This window comes from Scylla paramamosain, chromosome 30, assembly GCF_035594125.1.
Source record: "Scylla paramamosain isolate STU-SP2022 chromosome 30, ASM3559412v1, whole genome shotgun sequence".
Lineage (NCBI taxonomy): Eukaryota > Metazoa > Arthropoda > Malacostraca > Decapoda > Portunidae > Scylla > Scylla paramamosain.
Genome location: NC_087180.1, coordinates 9,816,615 through 9,829,114, shown reverse-complemented (window position 1 = coordinate 9,829,114; position 12,500 = coordinate 9,816,615). Strand labels below are relative to the sequence as shown.

General features: G+C 40.4%; 1 protein-coding gene across 11 annotated transcripts in view; it reads left to right on the top strand.

Moving 5' to 3' along the window:
- The window catches only part of LOC135116241 (uncharacterized), a 216,213-nt gene that overhangs the window by 61,036 nt on the left and 142,677 nt on the right, over window positions 1–12,500 (top strand). The gene's annotated exons all lie outside the window — the stretch shown is intronic.

The following is a 12,500-nucleotide window of genomic DNA, read 5'->3' as shown; positions in this document are numbered from 1 at the left end:
TAAAGTTTTAATCGATTATTCTTTTTTCTGTGGGAAAGTAAGCCTTAGAGAGAGAGAGAGAGAGAGAGAGAGAGAGAGAGAGAGAGAGAGAGAGAGAGAGAGAGAGAGAGAGAGAGAGAGAGAGAGAGAGAGAAAATGTGAAAGTTATTCCGAATATACATGTGAGCTTGTGGAAGATAGAAAAAAAAATGAATAGAAAATCAAAGGGAGGAATCAGGTTTGCAGAAGGATATATTTACGTTCTGAGCCAGGCAGGAAGTAATTACACGCGCTTCCTACGTAATGGTGACGTTTAGAGGCAAGATGATGTGAGAGGTGAGGAATCGTGGAGTCATAAATATGCTTTTTACGTGTTGGGTGCGAGAAACTTGCACGTGTGTGTGTGTGTGTGTGTGTGTGTGTGTGTGTGTGTGTGTGTGTGTGTGTCACTCGTCATTTTCATCCTGGCATATAGTACACCACACAAAGCACACCCACACACACACACACACACACACACACACACACACACACACACACACACACACACACACACACACACACACACACACACACACACACACACACACACACACACACACACACACACACACACACACACACACACACACACACACACAGTCGAATATTGTCGGACATTCCTACGAGAGAGAGGTACTAACTCAATAATGCTGTAGGGCTTCCAAGACAGGGAGGGTGAAGTAGGAAGCGAAGGAGGAAGTGGAGGAGGAGGAGGAGGAGGAGGAGGAGGAGGAGGAGGAGGAGGAGGAGGAGGAGGAGGAGGAGGAGGAGACGAAGAAAATGGATAATGACGAAGAAGAGGAGAAAGATGAAGAGTTTTGAGGAAGAGAAAAATGAGGAAAGAGAAGATGGAAGAGAAGGAGGAGGAGGAGGAGGAGGAGGAGGTACAGGAGGAGGTACAGGCTGGAGGGTCGGAGGTAAGTGATCGTTTAAAGGGGTGTGGGTGGCAGATGGATTCACCACCACCACATAAAAATACACATTCTCCACCACTGCGTCATGCCTTCCACTCATCACGCCGCCCCTGCCACTCCACCACCTACTGCCACGCACACTCCACGTCACTCCACTGCACCAATCACTACAAGATACGCCGGTACGTCCACCATCGCCAACAAAAGCAACAACAATAACAAAAATGATAGTAATAACGCATATTGGTCTTCCCTAAAGGCGTGTTTAAAAGATAATTCATTCACATAAGAATCTCTCTCTCTCTCTCTCTCTCTCTCTCTCTCTCTCTCTCTCTCTCTCTCTCTCTCTCTCTCTCTCTCTCTTGAGGAGCAACGCTGGGTCAGCGGACTGGAATCTCGCCTTAATTGCCACGGATGGAAGGTTGAAAGTGCCATCCATTACTTTACGCACTTTTAAGAGTAATGATCGACAAAATAATAATAATGATAATAATAATAATAATAATAATAATAATAATAATAATAATAATAATAATAATAATAATAATAATAATCCCAGAGGGCGTAGTGACGTAACAAACCGATAATATATATATATATATATATATATATATATATATATATATATATATATATATATATATATATATATATATATATATATATATATATATATATATATATATATATATATATATATATATATATATATATATATATATATATATATATCTGAGTCATAGCTAGGCCTCGTGTATATCTTACTAATCAAAAAAATACGAGTTCTTCTCCTGGTAGAATAAAGTAAGTATCGAAACTCAATAATTTGTGTTGGGCCAAGCTTACGCTCCTCTCTGGAATTTCTGATGCTTTGAGTGTTGTGGGGGAGGACGAAGTGCAGCAAGAGGACGAGAATTAGGAGGAGATGGGGGAGGAGGTGGAGGAGAAGGAGGAGGAGGAGGCAAGGAAATGTAAAGGTAATGATGGTGCTTGACTGGTATTCAGCGAAAGGAGAGAATATAGAAGTTGTTTTACACAAATACGCAGAAATACGGTTATGTTATTGCATGTACTTGCCTGCACACATGCATACACAACAGGTTTATACATACATACATGCATGCATACATACATAGATATTCAGTATATAATTATATAAATATATGAACATACCTTTATTTTTCAACTAATAATTCATCTATCTCTCCATTCCCCCTTTCTTCACTCCCTCCTTTTCTTTCGTCCCTCCCTTCCTCCCTCCCTCCACCTATCCATACATAGATTGAGAATATTCATAAGAACACATCGACTCACCCATCACCGGATTACTCTAGGTCGTATGAAGCCTCTGATCAAACTCTTCACGCGAGCTTCCCTTCTCCATTTATAATTTCTCAGCAGGATGGAGCAGCCCACAGAAATCACGAGCTTTGTGGGCTTCCCTTTATCTTGCCTCTCACCGTTTCCTCTGACGAAAGCAGGATGAGCAGGATCGATTCCCGGGAAGTGTGTCACGCTGGCTGTTTAGTTCGAGTTGCCTTTATCAGGACTTCCAGGTATGAATCTCGATCCAATCTCTCGGAGCCGTCGTTCATTTGGCGCAATTGCCTCACTATTGCTCTATAAACCGATTAAGGCACTTAGGTACATCAATGCAGCCAGACGGCTGTGAAATACAGGCGTAATAAGACTCAGAAATACAGATTTTGAAGGGTACATAGAAGTACATAGACTTCGATAGCACACACAGACTGAGGCACAGTAGTACAAAGACTTGAAAAAAACTAGACGTAAACACATAAATCTACATAGACCTAAGGAAAATAAAATAAAAAAAACACACTCAAATCGACAGACAGACAGGAGGTAAAAGAGGACTCAGAGAGACTGCCCGACGAAAAAATTTAGGCAGCCACAGTGACAAAGCCAACGTGAGTGTCAAAGGTAAAAGTATGCAGGCTGACAAAGAGACGCAGAGAAAAAGAGAAAGATCGCCGGACAAAAAAAAAAAAAATCTAGACAGTCAGACAAAGCTATCGTGTGTCAAGGATCATCGCTTGCACCCGTCGACTTTTTTTTTTCTAATTGTGACACGACATAGGGTGACGCAACACAGATAGCACTCGAAACTAACTTAGCATGCTACCTGTGTGTGTGTGTGTGTGTGTGTGTGTGTGTGTGTGTGTGTGTCCTCTCAGTATCCACATATATTGAACGTATTCCATTATGATACTTGTAATATAGCTCTTCCCTTTTAGCACTCTGGGGATAGATTAACGGAAGGTTATAAATTATAGAGCAGCCATACGGGTCTGCATCTGAATTACTCAGTATTTGCCTGATCATCCGTAACGGTGATTAGAGTGGAGAGTTTTGATGTACATGCCAAATGTTATGAGCTCAAGATAATGGTTCTTCACTTGACATGGTAATGATGATTGTTAGAGAGGTGGTATTATTATTATTATTATTATTATTATTATTATTATTATTATTATTATTATTATTATTAGTAGTAGTAGTAGTAGTAGTAGTAGTAGTAGCAGTAGTAGTAGTAGTAGTAGTAGTAGTAGTAGTAGTAGTAGTAGTAGCAATAGTAACTTTTGTTATTGTTATTCTTGTTTCTATTGTTGTTGTTGTTGTTGTTGTTGTTGTTGTTGTTGTTGTTGTTGTAGCAAAGACACTTAATAGTACATTTTAAAATGAATCTGCCCTTTTCTCGTAAACAAAGAGTGGCACTCTAGAAAGAAGCATAAAAGTAAAATAGTAAAATCTCTTTCAGCTGCTTCCTTACTTAGTCAGTGAGAGAGGATTTCTCAGCCTTACTTTCACGTTCCTTTTAGTCGCCTTTTAAGACAAGCATTAAGTAAGTCTTCTCATTTCCCGTGTCTCGTAGGAAGCATTATTTACAACAATTACCAGTAACGGCAACTTTTTATGTTTTTCAAAGATAGAAAATGATAATTGCCCGAGAGTACTTCGTTAATATTAGAGAGTCGGTGGAGAAAAGCAATCAGATACTGGAAATTAAATGTGATTTAGCATTCCTTCTCTTATCTTGTAATTATTTTCACAGTTGCGTCTCTTCATTTGCATTTCTCCAACATAGTCATATTTTTTTCTCCGTTTCCCGGAGCAAAATGTTGAATTCAGCGATAAAATCTTCAAAAATAAACCTATAACTTATCATGTCTACCTTTACCATGCTATTTATAAGTAGTTAAGATGGTTGTCCGGATTTTTATTTTATTTTTTTTACACATACTGATATTTTCTTTTAAATCTCTTGAATGTTGAAATAAAGGATGAAATAAAATATAAAAAATGGACATATAACTTAGCATATCTACCTTAACCATGCTGTTTATGTAAAGCTAAGATGGTTCTCCGTGTTCTTTCCACTTACTTATATTTTCCTGTATTCACTATCCTAATCCTAATCAGTTTCAGTGAATTGCTGATTTCTTCTCACACATTAGGTTTCATTTTAATTTCCTCGAAACAAAACGTTGAAACGAGCGATCAGATCCTAATAATGGTAATACATTTTAACATTTCTAAATTTACCTTGATGTCTCTTTTTTTTTTCATCTGTGGCGAATTTTTGTTGTCTTCCCGTTCATTTATTTTTCCATAAGTTCCTGGAAGCAGAATATTGAAATAAGCGATAAGATTCTAATAATGGTAATATATTTCAGCATTTTTTAACTTTAACATTATATTTCTGTACATTTGAGGTTGATTTTTTGTCTTCCCACTCATTTATAATTTTGTAAGTTTCTGGAAGCAAAATGTCGACCTCCTTGTCTCCCTCGCCATTCCCTTTGCCTTAATCTCGCGCCGTGAATGTGGCGGCCCGGTTCATGATTTTCTTATTTCACTTTATGAATCCCATGTGCCCGGCGGAGGTTCCAGCCCTTTCCGCCGCGCCGTCCGCCAGAATGAGACAATTTCACACGCAAACCGGAACGCCAGACGCCCTTCAGCACGCGGGAAACTGAGAGGAAAAAACGACAGCCACTTACAGTCACGACGCTCTCTCTCTCTCTCTCTCTCTCTCTCTCTCTCTCTCTCTCTCTCTCTCTCTCTCTCTCTCTCTCTCTCTCTCTCTCTCTCTCTGCTTCAAGACGTATTAATCAGCATCGTGCGTCTGGCAGGTAGGTTGGGCCAAAGCTCTCGTACCTTTAATGGGAGCCTTCCGTTTTCTTCAGTGTTTCGCCCCAAATTACTGCCTTCCCATTACGGCGCCGCTAAATTTGTCACACCACGCATTACTTTCGTGTCAGCCGCGCTCCGCTTTCTGGTTTATGATTCTTTTTCACTCGTGTGTCTTATGTAGATGATTTAGTACGGCAAGCAGGAGGACTCAGGCTGTAAAATGTAACGGGAATAGGAAATGTTTTTGTATATTCGTGTGTGTGTATCTTAAAAATCTAAATATGGATTCATACCTTGTTCCGCGTCACTGTCATAACCATCAGTACCATAAGCATTCTTTTTAATTATGCATCTTCTCTGTCATTATCATTATCATCACTATATAAAAGGTTTTCCATATAAACAGGCCCTAAAAGTGTATGAATATCATTATGCCCTCATTACCATAGCATTATCATCACCATCGCCATTATGAAAGATATCCCGTATGTATAGAGTTAAAATATATGTACTTAATCATCACCATCATGGCCATCACGGTATCAAAAGGTTACCATATGGACAGACTATGAAAAGCTCACCTTTATTATTATGATTATCATAACTACCACATCACTGTCACCATATGAGACGCTGTAATAAGCATCACCAACATCATAAACAACTTTTGTAATCAGGCATCTTCACTGTCATCATCATAATCATCATCATATCAAAAGTTTCCCATTTAAATAAGCTCTGAAAATTCATGTATATCATCATCTTCAGTATCACAACATTATTATCACCATCACCATTATGAAAGATTTCCATTATGAGCAAACTGAAAATTCATACATATCATCATCATCATTATAATCATCACCATATGAGGTTTCCATGCGAGCAAAATCTTAAATCCATGTCTGTTATCATCATCATCACTATAACCGTATGAGACGCTTTCCCCGTTGAACAGATACTAAAAATTCACGTTCATTACCATCATTATCATCACCACCGTCACAGCATTACCATATATAAGGTTCTCAAGAGTCTGCAAATCTGCATGCGAAACGAAGGTCTTTTTTTTTTTTTAATCTTTTCTCTCCCATTGTTATCATCATCTTCGTAACCATCACATCACTATCACCTTATGGAGGCGTTTTCCCTTTGAACAGATACTGAAAGTTACCAACATCGTCACCATCACCGTCACGGCATCACCATATATTAGTTTTCCCGAAGACTTTGAAAACCCACGTATGTTATCACCAAATGAAGGGCTTTTTTTCTTTTTTTTTTTGCCATGAACACCAGCATCACCGCCACAACATCACCGTCAAACAGAGAACAATATCTTCATGTTTATTAATGTGCGACTAACAGCCAGTAGCAGAAGCTTGACGGCAATTTCCACATTTGCTTCATCCGCGGGGAAGGAAAGTGGAAAATTAATCTGTAAATGAATTTCCTGGTGAGTAACTTTCCACCATCGCTGCACGTGATAGCGGCGGGAAATGGAGAAAAAAAGGCTGCAAATATCAAAATACCAAGGGAAATGTCAGATGCGCGATATAATGCTAGGTTTTATATCTTACTACGTGTTAGATATTATTGGCATATTGTACGTTAGCTTTGAGAGGTAGAAGAAGAGGGGAAAATGTGAGTATTAAAAAAATGAAAATAAAAGAAAATGAAATGAGACAGGTTGCATTTCTTATCTCTTAATTTACGTAATATAATATTATCAACACATTAATGGATAACTCCGGGAAGAAGAGGTAGAGAGGAAAAATCTTAAAATAACCAAAAATGTGAAGGAAAATGTCAAGGATAAGAGATAGACTGCGATGTTTTATCTCTTGGTATACGCATTAGAATATTATCAACATTTCACCCGAAAAACTCCGGGAACTAGGAGAGAAATCAAAATACGAAGGAAAATGCCAAGGATATGTGAGGGTAGACTGCGACACGTTATCTCTCTGTGCTTATTAAAATAGTATTGGGACAGAAGTCTTATCATATTTATGCTCCGTTATCTACTTTGGGAACAGCCAGCCAATATGACCCTCCTTGGCCGCTGGAAAAGTGGTGTGTTTTTATTTTGCGTAACTTATAATTAAGGGAGGGAGGACAGCGGAGAGAGAGAGAGAGAGAGAGAGAGAGAGAGAGAGAGAGAGAGAGAGAGAGAGAGAGAGAGAGAGAGAGAGAGAGAGAGAGAGAGAGATGAATAAGGTAGATAGATAGACATACAGGCAGGCAATCACTCAAACAAGAGATAAACAAACTCTCTCTCTCTCTCTCTCTCTCTCTCTCTCTCTCTCTCTCTCTCTCTCTCTCTCTCTCTCTCTCTCTCTCTCTCTCTAGTTTTATAAAGAAAAGTAAACAAAAACACATTTAAAAAAAAGCAAACTCATTAATCATAAAAAAAGAGAAGAAAGCCAAACGAAGAAAAACATAAAAGGACACACACACACACACACACACACACACACACACACACACACACACACACACACACACACACACACACACACACACACACACACACACACACACACACACACACACACACACACACACACACACACACACACACACACACACACACACACACACACACACACACGAAAACATAAAGTAAACCATTTTCTAAAACATGACTTATAATATTTCTTGCCTTCTTCTCCTCTAGGAATGCAAATTATTGGTGTTGCGTGTGTGTAGTGGTGCAGGTCGATTCAAGCTTCGTTAGAGAGGCAGAGAGACACTTGGCTTATTGTTATTGCCTTGATCAATAATTCACTGGATTGACTCTTGTCCTCCTTTGTTTTTTATATGATTTTCTTTCATGCAGGGATACGATTCAGAGAGAGAGAGAGAGAGAGAGAGAGAGAGAGAGAGAGAGAGAGAGAGAGAGAGAGAGAGAGAGAGAGAGAGAGAGAGAGGTATAAAGTTCATAACAAGAGAATGAAAACAAGAATGACACCATTTTTTCTAACTACAAATAGAGAGAGAGAGAGAGAGAGAGAGAGAGAGAGAGAGAGAGAGAGAGAGAGAGAGAGAGAGAGAGAGAGAGAGAGAGAGAGAGAGAGAATTATAAACAAAGGCATAAAACAATGTTCCACTCGAAAAAAAAAAAAAACATAAACAACATTAATACCAGAGAGAGAGAGAGAGAGAGAGAGAGAGAGAGAGAGAGAGAGAGAGAGAGAGAGATTGCAAAGGCCCAGCACGCTTTCCTCATATTGCACAAACTCACCGGTCACGACCCCGCCAGTGTGTCTCCGGTGCGGGCGAGACTGTTGATATTAAGCACGTTTAGCCTCATACTAAGCGAGATTTACCCTGCCAGCCCCTGTCCCGCGGCCCTTACTCACAAGCCCTCCAAAAAGCTCTTCCCTGTACGCACTTCTCCACTCACCCTTGCACACACTCATCTCGCTCTTGATTCTACACACACACACACACACACACACACACAGCAATATCTACTATCCCCACCACATATATTACTTTTATATATGTGTATGTATATCTGTCTATGTAAGTATTTGTCTATATATTTATCTGTTTATCTATATCTCTGTATTTTGTTGTGTTTCTGTCTGCTTGCCTGCCTGCCTGATAAGCTGTTCATATCTTTATGGAGAAAACACGAGCGCTATTTAAACTTCAGATAAGGAGATGAATGTTGACAGTGTCATTTAGCTTAACTTACGAACGAAATGATTTAATGTATGCAAACCAGGGTGTAAAAAACAAGTATACAGTAACCAGTGTGGGGAGAAGTTACAAAGGTTACAGGGTACACATTTAAAAGGACACTAAAAAGACGGAGAATAAAACAAATTCCCTGGAAAATAAGTCGAGACCTCAAGAGAAGTAGACAGGCAGACAGAGTGACGTTAGGAAATTTTTCATAACTAGATCATGACATGGTCCCTAATTTTCTCGAGAGAAGTTGAAAATAGGGAGATACAATTTGCCAGAAGGGAATTAACTTACATAGGCAGAGAACTGTCGAGTACTTTTTTCTCTTCTTCACCTCTTGTCTACTTGTCTTTTTCCTTTTATTTTTCCTTTTATACTTTACGTGTTACCGTTTGTACCTGTTTTAATCTGTTTGTTTTTGTTTGCGTGCGAGATTGTCTACTGTCAACAAAGGAATATTTTAGCAGTAAAGGTGCGTAAAGTGTAATGAAGTGGAACAAAAAACTCAATAAGTGAACAAAGGTTTTCAAATAAATTAGAGGATTGTAATGAAAGTGCAAAAAAGTGTTTAAAGGACGTGTGTGTGTCCATATGTGTCTGTATTTGCATATTTATCTTTTTTATATATAAAGGTTATTGGCGAAGGGTAAAAAACATATATAGAAAAAAACCTGGTCATAATGCAGTTCCAGGAAAACGAAAATAGGAGTAAGGGAACAGAGAGAGAGATGCCAATTTATTTGATGTATGTAACTCTTTGTCTCTGTTTGTATGCTGTATTTGTGTTTTGTATTTTTTCATAATTCTCTCTCTCTCTCTCTCTCTCTCTCTCTCTCTCTCTCTCTCTCTCTCTCTCTCTCTCTCTCTCTCTCTCTCTCTCTCTCTCTCTCTCTCTCTCTCTCTCTCTCTCTCTCTCTCTCTCTCTCTCTCTCTCTGGCTTCAATAAGAAACACAATAGCGAAAACTTCACGCGTTCAATCTCATACTGCAAAGTGCGGTGAAAGAAGGAAAAAAGAAAGTCATGGAAAACTTGATACAAAGGCACAAGTTATCTTCTCTCGGAGGTCTGAGGGGGAAAAATTTTCTGACTTTCTGATCCTTTTAGTTCGCTTTTGGGAGCGTGTAAGTAAAGCCAGTCGAGTTAGGATGAGGTGGAAAAAATGTAATCAAAGGGAGGTGTTAGTACGTATGAGAGAGAGAGAGAGAGAGAGAGAGAGAGAGAGAGAGAGAGAGAGAGAGAGAGAGAGAGAGAGAGAGAGAGAGAGAGAGAGTTATTATTTGTGTGAAAGTCTTATTCGTTCCATGCACTCACCGCAACCAAGAAAAACGTGGCATTTCCCAGACATGTAAAAAAATCCCTCGAATGTTGCCATAATATTGCAATCTCGCCGAGAAAGTTCTGTTATTTTGTGCATTCCCGCGGAGAATTTTCGGTGAATGCTTTGTTGTGTAGCGGATCAGAGGTGAAATACGAGGGGAAGAGTGGAGGGGGAGGGAGAGGGTCAGAATATGGGTTTTAAGGTCTTGTAGGGGGGTGAACGTAATGGCTGGGGTGATGACCTGGTGTGGTTGGGCGTTTGAGGTCAGATGGAGGCCTCGTTATGTGACCCGGTTCTCGTTATGTTGTGATGTGAGGCGCGAGGGCGTTGGGCGAGGTGGGGTGCTGGAGGTGGCGCGCTAGTGGGGTGGAACGGTGAGTGTGGGAGGCGCGGGTGTGAGTGGGCATAGGGCCGGTGATAGGGGAGGGAGGGCTTGATGGGATTAGGGAGGGTGAGGGGAAGTGAGATGAGGTGAGGGGAGGGCAGGGCGAAGTGAATGGAAATGGGAAAATTGATGTGATGAGCAGGTGGATGAAACAGCGCGAGGGGGAAGCTCTGCCCTCCAAGGTTGCCGCGGACGTGACTGTTGGCCTGTTATGATTTAGGTGTGTGCGGTTATTCATGATTGGTGCTTTTATCACCAAGACCAGGATGTGCATGTAAATGAAGGCTCATCATCAAGAAGCCACTCGCCGTTAATTAATGAAAAATGAGCCAAGTCGTGGTGAGTGTGGTGGTGGTGGTGGTGGTAGTGGTGGCGAGGGTGATCAATAAACTCTACGCGGCTGTCTTGCCGTGTTTACCTTACCAGTCTGGCCGCGCTACTCTCTCATCTTTGGAAGCTTTTCAATTGTAGTTTTGCATATTGATGTGCACCCAATAGATGTTATTGCATCACACGCTGAATTTGCGTTACTACGGTTTGGGTAGTACCTAAATGTTGTGAGCCATCTAGCGGTCGTGAGGTCTTTACAATACATATTTGTCATTGGAACACTAAACTTGTTTATGAAAGCCAAAGTAATGCCAGTGTGCAATCATGCACAGGAACTTTCTGAGAGGTTAAGGGTTTTAACGTTTCGTCAGTTGCGGAGTGGCAGTTTCAAATCACTTGAGTGTGCTGGCAACCTTTGGCTCTCCTTTGTGCTGCTTTCGGGTGTGATGCTCGTACAGACTCCCGAAGAGTGCTTCAGGCAGCCTCCTTAGTTTGATTTTATTTCATTGGTAACTAGTAGATGTACAAGTTCCGCTGACAGACGTGCTGGGGACCTGGGCCAATGCAAGCTTTATTAAGACTAGACTCCTCTGGGTGGCAGCATTTCAGGCATAGCAGGTAATCACTTTATCGAACAAATAATGGTCGCCTCTTATCGGATACAGATAAACACAGGGCTTGTTGTGTTAAGTATTTTGAGGAGCCTTATGTTTGTTGCTGATTCCCCAAGTGGACCCTATTTCTGGCTGGTGTTCAAGTAACGGCAGCTAACGCATCAGATTACGAGGCCACACTCTTGTCAAGGTCACGGAGGTTGTGTTAGAGGTGAAAGTGTGTGCTGGTATTTACACCTTTATCAGAGTTGTGAAAGTGTTGAGCTGAGGTTGTGAGATGCAAACTACGTACATGGAGTGAAGACATCACCTGCTGGCATCAGAACATCATTAACTCCAAGAACGATGAAACGTGTGTGTAAAAACTGCCACCAGCACGAATGGCACAAAGCTCATGAAAAAGACGGACTGAATAGACGTTTGTAAAGTGTACGTTTTTGTTTGAGTTCGTCATAATAACAAATCTCCAAGCCATCCTCACACCGGGACAAAGAGAGGTCCCGCACAGAAAGCGACACAGTGAAAGGGAAGATAATAAACGCCTGAGTCCATTCAGAACACATAACTTTATTAAAAATCTCTCAGCGAGGAAGGAGACTCGGCATTGTCAGTCGAGTGTTTTAGTAAAGACAAGATGTGAGGAGAATGTTTAATGAGCTGGAGAGGAGCGTTTGTGTGGCGCTGAGGGAGTGAGATTAGAGGACGCGGGGAAGACTATGTTTGGCCAGTAGTTCAAGGAGGATAGGGATGTAAGGAGGACAGGGATGTAAAACTACTCACGTTGTTTCTTCAGTGAGGTTCTAATGATGACGAGGAATTGATTACAGTGGCGGCAAGATCTTGAGTCTTTCCTTTATGTCTTAATTAATTCATTAATTAAGGTAGATCATTAAATTGCACCTTTATCATCGTAACGTTAGTTATTTTGTGCATTGCGGGATTGAGTAGTAGTTCTGTTTAGTAGTAATGTGTATTTATTAATTTTTGATGCTGTATGATTTAAACTGGTGTGACATCAGTGGATCAGTTCAGTAATTTTAGCTAATCAGCCATTAGAGCA